Genomic DNA, 15,345 nt, shown 5'->3' on the forward strand with positions numbered 1-15,345 from the left:
TGTTCAGTTGCTCAGTCAGTCATGTCTGACTCTTTGCAACCCCATAGACTGAAGCACTCCAGGCTTCCCTGTCCTTCACTATCTCCTGGAGTTTGCTCAGATTCATGTCCATTGAGTCGATAATGCCATCCAACCATCTCATCATCTGTCACTCTCTTCTCCTGACCTCAATCTTTCCCAGCATCAGGGTATTTTCCAATGAGTCAGCTCTTTGCATCACATGGCCAAAGTATTGGAACTTCAGCTTCAGCATCAGTCCTTCCAATGAGTATTCAGGATTGATTTTCTTTAGGATTGACCGGTTTGATCTCCTTGCAGTCCAAGGGACTCTTAAGAGTCTTCTCCAGCACCACAATTTGAAAGCATTAATTATTCAGTGCTCAGCCTTCTTTATGGTCAACTCTCACATCTGTATATGAGTACTGGAAAAACCATAGTTTTGACTAGACGGCCCTTTGTTGGCAAAGTGATGTCTCTGCTTCTTAATACATTGTCTAAGTTTGTCATATCTTTCCTTGCAAGGAGCAAGTGTCTTTTATTTTCATGGCTGCAGCCACTCTTTATAGTGATTTTGGAGCCCAATAAAATGAAATCTGTCACTGTTTCCACTTTTTCCCCATATATTTGCCATGAAATGATGGGACCAGATGTCATGATCTTAATTTTTTGAATGTTGAGTTTTAAGCCAGCTTTTTCACTTCCTCTTTCACCTTCATCAAGGGGCTCTTTAGTTCCTTTTTGCTTTCTGCCGTAAGGGTGGTGTCATCTGCATATCTGAGGTTATTGATATTTCTCCCGGCGATCTTGATTCCAGCTTGTGGTTCATCTAGCCTGGCATTTCACATGATAGACTCTGCATATAAGTTAAATAAACAGGGTGACAATATGCAGCTTTGATGTACTCCTTTCCCAATATTGAACCAGTCTGTTGTTCCATGTCCAGTTCTAACTGTTGCTTCTTGACCTGCATACAGTTTTCTCAGGAGGCAGGTAAGGTGGTCTGATATTCTAGGGGACTATTATTCTGCCTACCATATGTCTCTTTCATATTTTTCACCTGTTTATCTGTGTCCCTAGTGATTTCCCCAGGGTTAACTTCTGGATAACAAATTCTCTTCTCAACTGTGTATATAATGTATACCCTCTGACCAAATAGCCCTAAACCAAACACTCATAGTCATGTAATCCAAACACTCATAGTCATGTAATCAAAATTTAAAACTGTTCTGATTTCTCTGAGATGCCAACTTTGACATTGACTTTAAACTTTCTTCATATGAATGTCACCTTACAGCTTCCTAGCTAAATCAGTTGCAGTAAGTCCCCTCTACACAAACCTTCAAGCTGTGAACTTTCAAAGATATGAGCATGCCACTGGATGCCAGCTCTTGTACTGTACTACTGTAATTTTCAAGGTACTGTACTGTAAGATTTTAAATGTCTTCTTTGTGTCTGTATTTTAATGCATTGTTTGTATATTATTATTATGTATTATTTGTGTGCGAAGTATTATAGGCCTATTATAGTATAGTACTATATAGCCAATTGTGTTAGTTGGGTACCTAAGTTAACTTTGTTGGACTTAACAAATTGGGCACTCTCGGAATTCATTTGCATGTAGGGGTCTTAGTGTATAAGTGTAAAAACACTGCAAGCTTTATGCAGTGACAAAGAATGTAAGTTTCTAGTAACCAATCACAATAGAAAACAGTGTACTTACTCGTTCATACTTTATAAACTGAGTCATAACCACTGAGGGTCAAGCTTCCTAACCACTTCTGGTTGGAAGTCTCTCTACTCTCAGTTTGTTTCTTGCTGAATGATATAGTCACATCAAATAAAGTTCTCTGAATTTTCTTATGACAGAATGTATATTATTTTACAATTTCAGATCATTTTATTACACCTAGTTTTTAGTATACTAACAGTTTTGTTAGCTTTGTCTCTTCGTGGTTTGTCTCCTTATGTAATTTTTATTTATTTATTTAGTTCCGTTGGGTCTTAGTTATGCCATGCAGGATCTTTTGTTGCAGCATGAGGGTTCAGTAGTTGTGATGTGAGGGCTTAGTTGCTCCATGGCATGTGGGATCTTAGTTCCTTGACCAGGGATTGAACCTGTGTCCCATGCATTGCAAGGTGAATTCTTAACCAGTGGACCACTAGAGAAGTCCCTGAAGTGAAATATTTGTAAATGATATCTTTCTCCTTGCCTGATCTCTTCAGAATTTGGAAACTTTTATTGAATATTCTTAATTTCATGACATATTATGATTATGTTTTCATGACAGTATGGTTACTGGCATTGATTTAGTAAGTAAGAATCATTTCCTCTTTACTAACACATTGAAAATGTTGATTAAATCATTTCCTCTTTACTAACACATTGAAAATGTTGATTAAATAACCCTGCCTGGAATGTTATATTTGAGAATGATACTTACTCAATCAAATGTGGTCAGACACTTCTAAGGAACAAAAGTTGACTTTAGGGAGCCAATATTTACAAATCCTTCCAGGAATACTGGCTGTTACCTAATTTACAGGGTTACCAGCTTTTAGGTAGGTAAGGCCACCTTCTGCCAGACCCAAGAATCTTAACATAGCCTGGGGTCTTCAAGAACAGAGAAATTCACCCGATGGGTACTATAGCTGCCTAGCCTCAAGAGGCTTTTAAAAGTCAAATTTGAGGTTTTTTGGAAAACCTACAGCAAAGCAAATTTAAGAATGAGCCGTGGCTGCGCAGGCACAGAAGGGCCTAGAGGAGCTATCCCACATTGAAGGTCAGGAAGGGCCACGGTGAGGAGATACCCCTCATCCAAGGTAAGGAGCAATGGCTGCGCTTTGCTGGAGCAGCCCTGAAGAGATACCCCACGCCCAAGGTAAGAGAAACCCAAGTAAGACGGTAGGTGTTGCAAGAGGGCATCAGAGGGCAGACACACTGAAACCATACTCACAGAAAACTAGTCAATCTAATCACACTAGGACCACAGCCTTGTCTAACTCAATGAAACTAAGCCATGCCCGTGGGGCAACCCAAGATGGGTGGGTCATGGTGGAGAGATTTGACAAAATGTGGTCCACTGGAGTAGGGAATGGCAAACCACTTCAGTATTCTTGCCTTGAGAACCCCATGAACAGTATGAAAAGGCCAAATGATAGGATACTGAAAAAGAAACTCCCCAGGTCAGTAGGTGCCCAATATGCTACTGGAGATCAGTGGAGAAATAACTCCAGAAACAATGAAGGGATGGAGCCAAAGCAAAAACAGTACCTAGCTGTGGATATGACTGGTGATAGAAGCAAGGTCCGATGCTGTAAAGAGCAATATTGCATAGGTACCTGGAATGTCAGGTCCATGAGTCAAGGCAAATTGTAAGTGGTCAAACAAGAGATGGCAAGAGTGAATGTTGACATTCTAGGAATCAGAGAACTGAAATGGACTGGAATGGGTGAATTTAACTCAGATGACCATTATATCTACTACTGTGGGCAGGAATCCCTCAGAAGAAATGGAGTGGCCATCATGGTCAACAAAAGAGTCCGAAATGCAGTACTTGGATGCAATCTCAGAAACGACAGAATTCTCTCTGTTCATTTCAAGGCAAACCATTCAATATCACAGTAATCCAAGGCTATGCCCCAACCAGTAACGCTGAAGAAGCTGAAGTTGAACGGTTCTATGAAGACCTACAAGACCTTTTAGAACTAACACCCAAAAAAGATGTCCTTTTCATTATAGGGGACTGGAATGCAAAAGTAGGAAGTCAAGAAACACCTGGAGTAACAGGCAAATTTGGCCTTGGAATACGGAATGAAGCAGGGCAAAGACTAACAGAGTTTTGCCAAGAAAATGCACTGGTCATAACAAACACCCTCTTCCAACAACACAAGAGAAGACTGTATACATGGACATCACCAGATGGTCAACACCAAAATCAGACTGATTATATTCTTTGCGGCCAAAGATGGAGAAGCTCTATACAGTCAGCAAAAACAAGACCAGGAGCTGACTGTGGCTCAGACCATGAACTCCTTATTGCCAAATTCAGACTTAAATTGAAGAAAGTAGGGAAAACCACTAGACCATTCAGGTATGACCTAAATCAAATCCCTTATGATTATACAGTGGAAGTGAGAAATAGATTTAAGGGCCTAGATCTAATAGATAGAGTGCCTGATGAATTATGGAATGAGGTTCATGACATTGTACAGGAGACAGGGATCAAGACCATCCCCATGGAAAAGAAATGCAAAAGCAAAATGGCTGTCTGGGGAGGCCTTACAAATAGCTGTGAAAAGAAGAGAAGCGAAAAGCAAAGGAGAAGAGGAAAGATATAAACATCTGAATGCAGAGTTCCAAAGAATAGCAAGAAGAGATAAGAAAGCCTTCTTCAGTGATCAGTGCAAAGAAATAGAGGAAAACAACAGAATGGGAAAGACTAGGGATCTCTTCAAGAAAATCAGAGATACCAAAGGAACATTTCATGTAAAGATGAGCTCAATAAAGGACAGAAATGGTATGGACCTAACAGAAGCAGAAGATATTAAGAAGAGGTGGCAAGAATACACAGAAGAACTGTACAAAAAAGATCTTCACAACCCAGATAATCACGATGGTGTGATCACTGACCTAGAGCCAGACATCCTGGAATGTGAAGTCAAGTGGGCTTTAGAAAGCATCACTACGAACAAAGCTAGTGGAGGTGATGGAATTCCAGTTGAGCTATTCCAAATCCTGAAAGATGATGCTATGAAAGTGCTGCACTCAATATGCCAGCAAATTTGGACAACTCAGCAGTAGTCACAGGACTGGAAAAGGTCAGTTTTCATTCCAATCCCGAAGAAAGGCAATGCCAAAGAATGCTCAAACTACTACACAATCGCACTCATCTCACACGCTAGTAAAGTAATGCTCAAAATTCTCCAAGCCAGGCTTCAGCAATATGTGAACCATGAACTTCCTGATGTTCAAGCTGGTTTTAGAAAAGGCAGAGGAACCAGAGATCAAATTGCCAACATCCACTGGATCATGGAAAAAGCAAGAGAGTTCCAGAAAAACATCTCTTTCTGCTTTATTGACTATGCCAAAGCCTTTGACTGTGTGGATAACAATAAACTGTGGAAAATTCTGAAAGAGATGGGAATACCAGACCACCTGATCTGCCTCTTGAGAAATGTGTATGCAGGTCAGGAAGCAACAGTTAGAACTGGACATGGAACAACAGACTGGTTCCAAATAGGAAAAGGAGTTTGTCAAGGCTGTATATTGTCACCCTGTTTATTTAACTTATATGCAGAGTACATCATGAGAAACGCTGGACTGGAAGAAACACAAGCTGGAATCAAGATTGCCGGGAGAAATATCAATAACCTCAGAAATGCAGATGACACCACCCTTATGGCAGAAAGTGAAGAGGAACTCAAAAGCCTCTTGATGAAAGTGAAAGTGGAGAGTGAAAAAGTTGGCTTAAAGCTCAACATTCAGAAAACGAAGATCATGGCATCCGGTCCCACCACTTCATGGGAAATAGATGGGGAAACAGTGGAAACAGTGTCAGACTTTATTTTTCTGGGCTCCAAAATCACTACAGATGGTGACTGCAGCCATGAAATTAAAAGGCGCTTACTCCTTGGAAGGAAAGTTATGACCAACCTAGATAGCATATTCAAAAGCAGAGACATTACTTGGCCAACAAAGGTCCATCTAGTCAAGGCTATGGTTTTTCCTGTGTTCATGTATGGATGTGAGAGTTGGACTGTGAAGAAGGCTGAGCGCTGAAGAATTGATGCTTTTGAACTGTGGTGTTGGAGAAGACTCTTGAGAGTCCCTTGGACTGCAAGGAGATCCAACCAGTCCATTCTGAAGGAGATCAGCCCTGGGATTTCTTTGGAAGGAATGATGCTAAAGCTGAAACTCCAGTACTTTGGCCACCTCATGTGAAGAGTTGACTCATTGGAAAAGACTCTGATGCTGGGAGGGATTGGGGGCAGGAGGAGAAGGGGATGGCAGAGGATGAGATGGCTGGATGGCATCACTGACTCGACGGACGTGAATCTGAGTGAACTCTGGGAGTTGGTGATGGACAGGGAGGCCTGGCGTGCTGCGATTCATGGGGTCGCAAAGAGTCAGACACGAATGAGCGACTGATCTGAAAGGGCAAATTACAGCTCTTTTTTTGCCACTGTAAACAATGAAGCCATATGTTATGAGAACAGCCTTATCTTGTGATCAAGAATAATCTTTGAGATTATTTTTTATTAAAAGGGAGGAGATTATAGAAAAAATTGTACTTCAATGAAAAGCTAATGTTTTGGGTAACTGTTTCCAGTTTTCTGATTCTAGCCGTGTCCATTGCCTTTGAATTATAGCTCATATTAACTTGCAGGCCACTGAGTAATTGTTCTTTACAGCATTGGATTTTACTTTCACCACCAGATCCATCCACAGCTGAGCATCATTTCCACTTTGGCCCAGTCACTTCATTCTTTCTGGAGCTATTAGTAATTGTCTTCCACTCTTCCCCAGTAGCACATTGGACACCTTCTGACCTGGCAGGTTCATCTTCCAGTGTTATATATTTTTTCCTTATCATACTGTTCATGGGTTCTTGCTGCGAAAATACTGGAGTGATTGCCATTCCCTCCTCCAGTGGACCACATTTTGTCTGAACTCTCCACTATGACCCGTCCGTCTTGCTCAAAATCCTTCAAGCTAGGCTTCAGCGGTATGTGAACCAAGAACTTCCAGATGTACAAGCTGGATTTAGAAAAGGCAGAGGAACCAGAGATCAAATTGCCAACTTTCATTGGATCATAGAGAAAGCAGGGAATTCCAGAAAAACATCTACTTCTGCTTCATTGACTATGCTAAAACCTTTGACTGTATGGATCACAACAAACTGTGGAAAATTCTTTAAAAAATGGTAATACCAGACCACCTTACCTGTCTCCTGAGAAAACTGTATGCAGATCAAGAAGCAACAGTTAGAACCAGACATGGAACAATGGACTGGTTTAAAATTGGGGAAGGAGTACAACAAGGCTGTATATTGGTCACCCTGTTGATTTAACTTATATGTAGAGTACATCATGTGAAATGTTGGGCTGGATGGATCACAAGCTGGAATCAAGATTGCTGGGAGAAATATCAACAACCTCAGATGTGCAGATGATATCACCCTATTGGCAGAAAGTGAAGAGGAACTAAAGAGCTTTTTGATGAGGGTGAAAGAGGAGACTGAAAAAGCTGGCTTAAAATTCAACATTCAAAAAAAGAAAATTGTAGTATTCGGTCCCATCACTTCATGGCAAATATATGGGAAAAAAGTGGAAACAGTGACAGATTTTATTTTCCTGGGCTCCAAAATCACCGTGGACAGTAACTACAGCTATGAAATTAAAAGACGTTTGCTCCTTGGAAGAAAAACTATGACCAACTTAGACAGTGTAGTAAGAAACAGAGACATCACTTTGCCAACAAAGGTCCGTCTAGTCAAAGCTGTGGTTTTTCCAGTAGCCATGTAAAGATATGAGAGTTGGACCATAAAGAAGACTGAGCACTGAACAATTGATGCTTTCAAATTGTGGTTCTGGAGAAGACTCTTGAGAATTCCTTGGACAGCAAGGAGATCAAACCAGTTAATCCTAAAGGAAATCAACCCTGAATATTCACTGGAAGGACTGATGCTGAAGTTGAAGTTCCAATACCTTGGCCACATGATACAAAGAGCCATCTTATTGGAAAAGACCCTGATGCTGGGAAAGATTGAGGGCAGGAGGAGAAGGGGGTGACAGAGGGTGAGATGGTTGGATGGCATCAACTACTCAATGGATATGAATCTGAGCAAACTCCAGGAAATAGTGAAGGACAGGGAAGCCTGGCATGCTGCAGGCCATAGGGTTGCAAAGAGTTAGACACAACTTAGTGACTGAACAGCAACTGAAGAATATTGTCAAAGACAAGATCAAATAATTAAGAAGACTGATTTTATTCAGGCTATTTTAATAGGGAGATCACCTAGATCCATGGATCAGAATACCTTGGCCAGGTGGTTTAACTTAGACTTTTTTATAGAGAGAAGTAGACACATTACTAAGATCATGGCATCTGGTCCCATCACTTCATGGCAAATAGTTGGGGAAAGAGTGGAAACAGTGTCAGACTTTATTTTGGGGGGCTCCAAAATCACTGCAGATGGTGATTGCAGCCATGAAATTAAAAGACGCTTACTCCTTGGAAGGAAAGTTATGACCAACCTAGATAGCACATTCAAAAGCAGAAACGTTACTTTGCCAACAAAGGTCCATCTAGTCAAGGCTATGGTTTTTCCAGTAGTCATGTATGGATGTGAGAGTTGGACTGTGAAGAAAGCTGAACGCCAAAGAATTGATGCTTTTGAACTGTGGTATTGGAGAAGACTCTTGAGAGTCCCTTGGACTGCAAGGAGATCCAACCAGTCCATCTTAAAGGAGATCAGTCCTGGGTGTTCTTTGGAAGGAATGATGCTAAAGCTGAAACTCCAATACTTTGGCCACCTCATGAGAAGAGTTGACTCATTGGAAAAGACTCTGATGCTGGGAGGAGAAGGGGACGACAGAGGATGAGATGGCTGGATGGCATCACTGACTCGATGGACGTGAGTTTGAGTGAACTCCAGGAGTTGGTGATGGACAGGGAGGCCTGGCGTGCTGCAATTCATGGGGTCGCAGAGTCGGACACGACTGAGCGACTGAACTGAACTGAACTGAACTGAGACATATTACAGATGAAAATTTACAGCTGAGGTTGTTTTATAATCAGGAAAGTCTCAGTCAGTTGAACAGGAAATGTTTACCTCTGTGTCTAGCTCGTTTCACAGGGATAAACAGTGCTAATCTCAGTTAATCATTTATGTGAGAAACAGCTAGTAGTCGGAGGCTCTGTTCCTGGCCTTGTTAGGGTCTGGGCTCACAGCTAAACAACGGAGTCATGAGAAAGAGTGGGCAGGGGGAATGGTGGTTCTTTGTAGTTAGCCATTTCCTGGAATACAAAGGGTAGGGAGCTTTCAGAAAGCAAAAGATTGGTAGGTAGGCTTCTTAGCCATTGTTGTTTTCTCAGAACACAGGCTCAGGTAAAGTTCAACGTTGTCAAAATGCAAACTGTGTCTCATCCTATAGAGTTCCAGTGGAATTCTGTCTCTCTCTTGTGGAAAAATTGCCTTTATTTGCAATTCAGTATCTTTTCTCCATATAGATTTGTGCTTCTTGACTTTTGAATCAGTTATAACATCTGCCTGGTTCTTTCATATCATATGAGTCCTATCAATTCTTTTTTAAAAATTTATTTTTACTGAGGTAACATTGATTTATAACGTTTCATGTGTACAACATTATATTTCTACTTCTGTATACTCTACCACCAAAAGTTTAATTTCCATCTGTCACCATAGAGTTGATCCCTTTACCCATTTTGCCCTCCCTTCCCCTCAATCCCTTCCCTTCTGGTAACCACTACTCTGTTTTCTGTATCTACATGTTTGTTTTTATTTAATTTGGTTTCTTCATTTATTTTTATTTTCTATTTATTTTTAATATTCTAAATATGAGTGAAATCATCTAGTATTTTTTCTTTCTCTATCTGACTTATTTCACTTAACATAATACCCTCAAGTTTTCTTCATATTGTCACAATGGCAAGATTTCATCTTTTTATGGCTGAGTAATATTCCTATTATATGTGTATATATATATATACATATTATATATATACCATATTATATATATACCATATTATGTATATACCACATTTCCTTATCCATTCATCTACTGATGGGCACTTAGGTTGCTTTCATACCTTGGCTATTGTAAATATGCCATAATAAACATAAAGGAGCATATATCTTTTCAAATCAGTGTTTTTTGTAGTCCTTGAATAAATATCCAGAAGAGGGGTAACTGGATCATAGTGTAGTTCTAGTCTTAATTTTTTGAGAAATCCTCCATGCTATATTCCACAGTGGCTGTACCAGTTTACATTCCCACCAATTATATCCCAGGGTATAAGTTTTCCCTCCTCCACATCCTCACCAACACTTATTTCTTGTCTGTTGGATAATAGCCAATCTAGCAGGCATGAGGTGATACCTCATTGTGTTTTTAATTTGCATTTCCCTAATATTAGTCATGCTGAACATCTTTTCATGTGCCTGTTGACTATCTGTATTTTTTTTTTTTGAAAAAAATGTCTATTCAGCTCCTCTGCTCATTTTTTAATTGAGCTGTTTTGGTTTTCTATGTTGAGTTGTCCGAGTCCTTATAACCATTTGCAAATATCTTCTCTCATTCTGTAAGTTGTTTTTTGTTTTATTGATGGTTTCCTTTGCTGTGCAAAAGCTTTCTAATTTGATACAATTCCATTTGTTTATTTTTTGCTTTTGTTTCCCTTGCCTGAGGGGACACATCTAGAAAAATATTGTTAACACTGATGTCAAAGAGCTTATTGCCTAGGTTTTCTTTTAGAGAGTTTTATGGTTTCAGGTCTTTCACATAAGACTTTAATCTATTGTGAGGTAGTTTTTGCGTATAGTGTGAAATAGTGGTCTGGTTTCACTTTTTTTTTAGCATGTGACTGTCTAATTTTCCCAGCACCAGTAATTGAAGAGACTATCCTTTCTCCATTGTATATTCTTTTCTCCTTTGTTGCAAATTGTTCACATATGGATGGGTTTATTTCTGGGCTCTCAATTCTATTCTATTGATCTATGTGTTCCACACTCCCCCACCCCCAATACCATGCTGTTTTGCCAATACCATGTTGCCAATACCGTTACTATAGTTTGTAATATAGTTTGAAATCAGAGGGTGTGATACCTCCAGCATTGTTCTTTTTCTCTTGGGATTACTTTGGCTATTCGGGGCCTTGTGTGGTTCCATTTAATTTTAGAAAAGCATTTGTTTATTTCTGTGAAAAATGTCCTTGGTGTTTTGATAAAGATTGCACTGAGTCTGTAGATTGGTTTAGGTAATATGAACATTTTGACAATGTTAGTTTTTTCCAGTCCATGAGCATGGAATATCTTTCCATTTCTTTGTGTCTTCCTTAATTTCTTTCAACACAATGTCTTATAGTTCAGGGTATAGGTCTTTTACCTCTTGGGTTAAAGTTATTCCTAGGTATTTTATTCTTTTTGTTGCAATTGTAAATGAGATTGTTTCCTTAATTTCTCTTTCTACTAGTTGATTGTTAGTGTATAGAAGTGCAATAGATTTGGGGGGTTTTTTTGGCCATGCTATACAGCCAGGCTTAGTTCCTATACTGGCTTAGTTCCTCAGCCAGGGGTCAAACCCATGCTCCCTGCATTGCAAGCATTGTCTTAACTGCTGGACCATCAGAGAAGTCCCAGAAATGCAGTAGATTTTTGTATATTGGTTTTGTATCCTGCAATTTTACTATATTTGTTTATTGTTTCTAAAGTTTTTTTTTTTGATAAAGTCTTTAGGGTTTTCTATTTATAAAACTGTGTCATCAGAAAATAGTGACAGTTTTACCTTTTCCTTTCCAGTTCTAATGCTTTTTATTTCTTTTTCTTGCCTAACTGCTCTGGCTAAGACTTGCAGTACTATGTTGAATGAGTGGCAAGAGTGGGCAACCTTGTCTTGTTCCTGATGTTACAGGGATAGCTTTCAATTTTTCACCATTGAGTGTAATACCAGCTGTGAGTTTGTCATATGTGGGGTTTATTATGTTGAGGTACATCCCTTCTATATGCCTTTTATTGAGAGTTTTTTTGGTCATAAATGGGTGTACAATCATGTTAAGTGCTTCTCCTGCATTTATTGAGATGATTGTATGGTTTTTATCCTTCCTTTTGTTAATGTGATATATCATGTTGATCACTTTGCAAATGTTGAACCATTCTTTTCATTCCTGATCATGATGTATAATCCTTTTAATATATTGTTGTATTTGGTTTGATAATATTTTGTTGAGGTATTTTGCATCTATGTTCATAATATATAGTGGCTTATAATTTTTATCTTTTTGTGTTGTCTTTGGCTGGTTTTGGTGTCAGGGTGATTTTGGCCTTGTAAAAGGAATTAGGAAGCATTCTCTCCTTTAAATTTTCTTGGAAGAGTTTGAAAAGCATGGGTAGTAAATATTTTAATGTTTGGTAGAATAACTTGTGAAGCTATCTGGTCCTGGTCTTTTGTTTTTTGAGAGCTTTGTTTTTAAATTTTTGCATAAATATTTATTATGCATCTCACAAAGACAGACCTCCTTTTGACATAGTCACAATACTAACAATACTCCTGTAATATCCTAAAATATATAAGTAGTGTTCACAATTCCCTGATAGATCAGTTTTTAAAATTAATTTATTTTAAAATTGAAGGATAATTGCTTTACAGAATTGTGTTGTTTTCTGTCAAACCTCAACATGAATCAGCCATAGGTGTACATATATGCCGTCCCTTTTGAACCTCCCTCCCATCTCCCTCCCCATCCCACCCCTGTAGGTTGATACAGAGCCCCTGTTTGAGTTTCCTGAGAGATACAGCAAATTCCCCTTAGCTATCTATTTTATATATGGTAACATTTCCATGTTACTCTTTCCATACATATCACCCTCTCCTCCCCTCTCCCCATGTTCTTAAGTCTATTCTCTGTGTCTGTTTCTGCATTTCTGTCCTGAAAATAAATTCTTCAGTACCATTTTTCTAGATTCTGTATATATGCATTGTGAAAGTCTCATAGTCATGTCCGACTCTTTGTGACCCCATGGACTATACAGTCCATGGAATTCTCAAGGCCAGATTACTGGAGCAGGTAGACTTTCCCTTCTCCAGGGCATCTTCCCAACCTAGGGATTGAACACAGGTCTCCCGCATTGCAGGCGGATTCTTTACCAGCTGAGCCACAAGCGAAGCCCATATATGCATTAGTATATGATATTTACCTTTCTCTTTCTGACTTACTTCACTCTGTATAATAGGCTCTAGGTTCATCCATCTCACTAGAACTGACTCAAATGCATTCCTTTTTACGGCTGAGTAATATTACATTGTGTATATGTACTACAACTTCTTTATCCATTTATCTGCCAATGGACATCTAGGTTGCTTCCATGTAGTAGGTATTGTAAACAGTGCTGCAGTGAACAATGGGATACATGTGTCTTTTTCAATTTTGGTTTCCTCAGGGTATATGCCTAGGAGTGGGATTGCTGGGTCATATGGTGGTTTTATTCCTAGTTTTTTAAGGAATCGCCATACTGGCTTCCATAGTGGCAGTAAGAATTTACATTCCCACCAGCAGTGCAAGAGCATTCACTTTTCTCCACACTCTCTCCAGCATTTATTGTTCATAGGCTTTTTGAAGATGGCCATTCTGACTGGTGTGAGGTGATATCTCATTGTAATTTTTATTTGCATTTCTCTAATATTGAGCAAGGTTGAGCATCTTTTCATGAGTTTGTTAGCCATCTCTATGTCTTCTTTGGAGAAATGCCTGTTTAGGTCTTTTTCCCACTTTTTGATTGGGTTGTTTGTTTTTCTGGTATTGAGTTGTATGAGCTGCTTGTATATTTTGGAAATTAATCCTTTGTCAGTTGTTTCATTTGCTATTATTTTCTCCCATTCTGAAGATTGTCTTTTCATCTTGCTTATAGTTTCCTTTGCTGTGCGAAAGCTTTTAAGTTTAATCAGGTCCCACTTGTTTACTTTTGTTTTTATTTCCATTACTCTAGGAAGTGGGTCATGGAGCATCTTGCTTTGATTTATGTCATCTAATGTTCTGCCTATGTTTTCCTCTAAGAGTTTTGTGTTTTGAGAGCTTTTTGATTATTGTTTCAACCTCTGTACTTGCTATCACTCTGTTCAGATTTTCCATTTCTTCGTGATTCAGTCTTGGAAGGTTGTACAATTCTAAGAATTTGTCCATTTCTTATAGGTTGTCCAATTTGTTGGCATATAGCTGTTCATAATATTCTCTTATAATCTTTTGTATTTCTGTGGTATCTGTTGTTATTTCTCCTGTTTCATTTCTGATTTTATTTTGAGCACCTTCTCTCTTTTTTCCCTTAGTGAATCTAGCAAAAATTTTGACAGTTTTATTTATCTTTTTGAAGAACCAGCTCTTAGTTTCATTGATCTTTTCTATTGTCTTTAAAATCTCTATTTCATTTATTTCTTCTCTGATCTTTATTATTTTCTTCATTCCACTGACTTTGGGCTTATTTGTTCTTCTTTTTCTTTTAGATATAAAGTTAAATTTTTTGTTTTAGAGTGTTCTTATTTCTTGAGGTAGATTTGTACTGATATAAACTTCCCTCTTAGTACTGCTTTTGCTGTATCCCATAGGTTTTGGTGTATTGAATTTTCATGTCTTCTGGTAATTTTTTTATTTTTCCTTTGATTTCTTCATTAACTCATGGTTGTTCAGTATCAAGTTGTTCAGTCTCCACATATTTGGAATTATTTTCCAGTTTTCTTCTTATAGTTGATTTCTAGTTTCATACTGTTGTGATTGGGAAATATGATTGATATGATTTCAGTCTTCTTAAATTTATTGAGACTTGTGTTTCAACATATGATCTGTCCTTGAGAAAGTTCCAGATGTACTTGAAAAGAATATGTATTATGTTGTATTGGATAGAATACGCTATACAAATCTTTATTAAAACAGTTTGGTCTAAGGTTTCACTTAAGGCCATTATATCCTTGTTGACTTTCTGTGTGGATGACCTATCCAAGTCCTCTACAGTTACTGTGTTGCTGTCGATTCCTTCCTTTAGGTCTGTTAATTGTTTTATATACTTTGATGTTCCCATGTTAGGTGCACATATAGTAATCACTGTTATGTCTTCTTGATGAATTTTACCCTTTATCATTATCATTTATCACTTCTTTCATTTTAAAAATACCTTATATATCTTTCCTCTTCCAATTGTTTCTAGAATTCTATCTTTGAACTCAGTAATTATCTTGTCCATTTCCATTGCTTTCTTATACATCCTTCATCTTGTTTATTGAGTTCTTTAGCTGCTTGGTTCTTTTTTTAGAGTTTTCATCTGTTTAATAAAGTATTCCTTCTGTTTATTAATTTTATTCCTGAGTTCATTAAACTACCTTTCTGAATTTTATTGTAGCTCATTGACTTTCTTCATGACAATTATTTTGAATTCTCTATCAGTTGGATTATTATTCTGTGCTTTAAGTTTGATATTCTTTTTGTGGTATAATGTTAATTGATTATTCGTAGCACCTGATAAACTATTCCTCTGCCTCTGCCTTTGAAGTAGTGGTAGATTAGAAGTTAGAGGCTCTTCTTTTTTTCTGGTAGGTGGTGCTATAGTACAAGTTTTTGGT

This window comes from Bos javanicus, chromosome 1 (assembly GCF_032452875.1).
Source record: "Bos javanicus breed banteng chromosome 1, ARS-OSU_banteng_1.0, whole genome shotgun sequence".
In the NCBI taxonomy this organism is placed as follows: domain Eukaryota; kingdom Metazoa; phylum Chordata; class Mammalia; order Artiodactyla; family Bovidae; genus Bos; species Bos javanicus.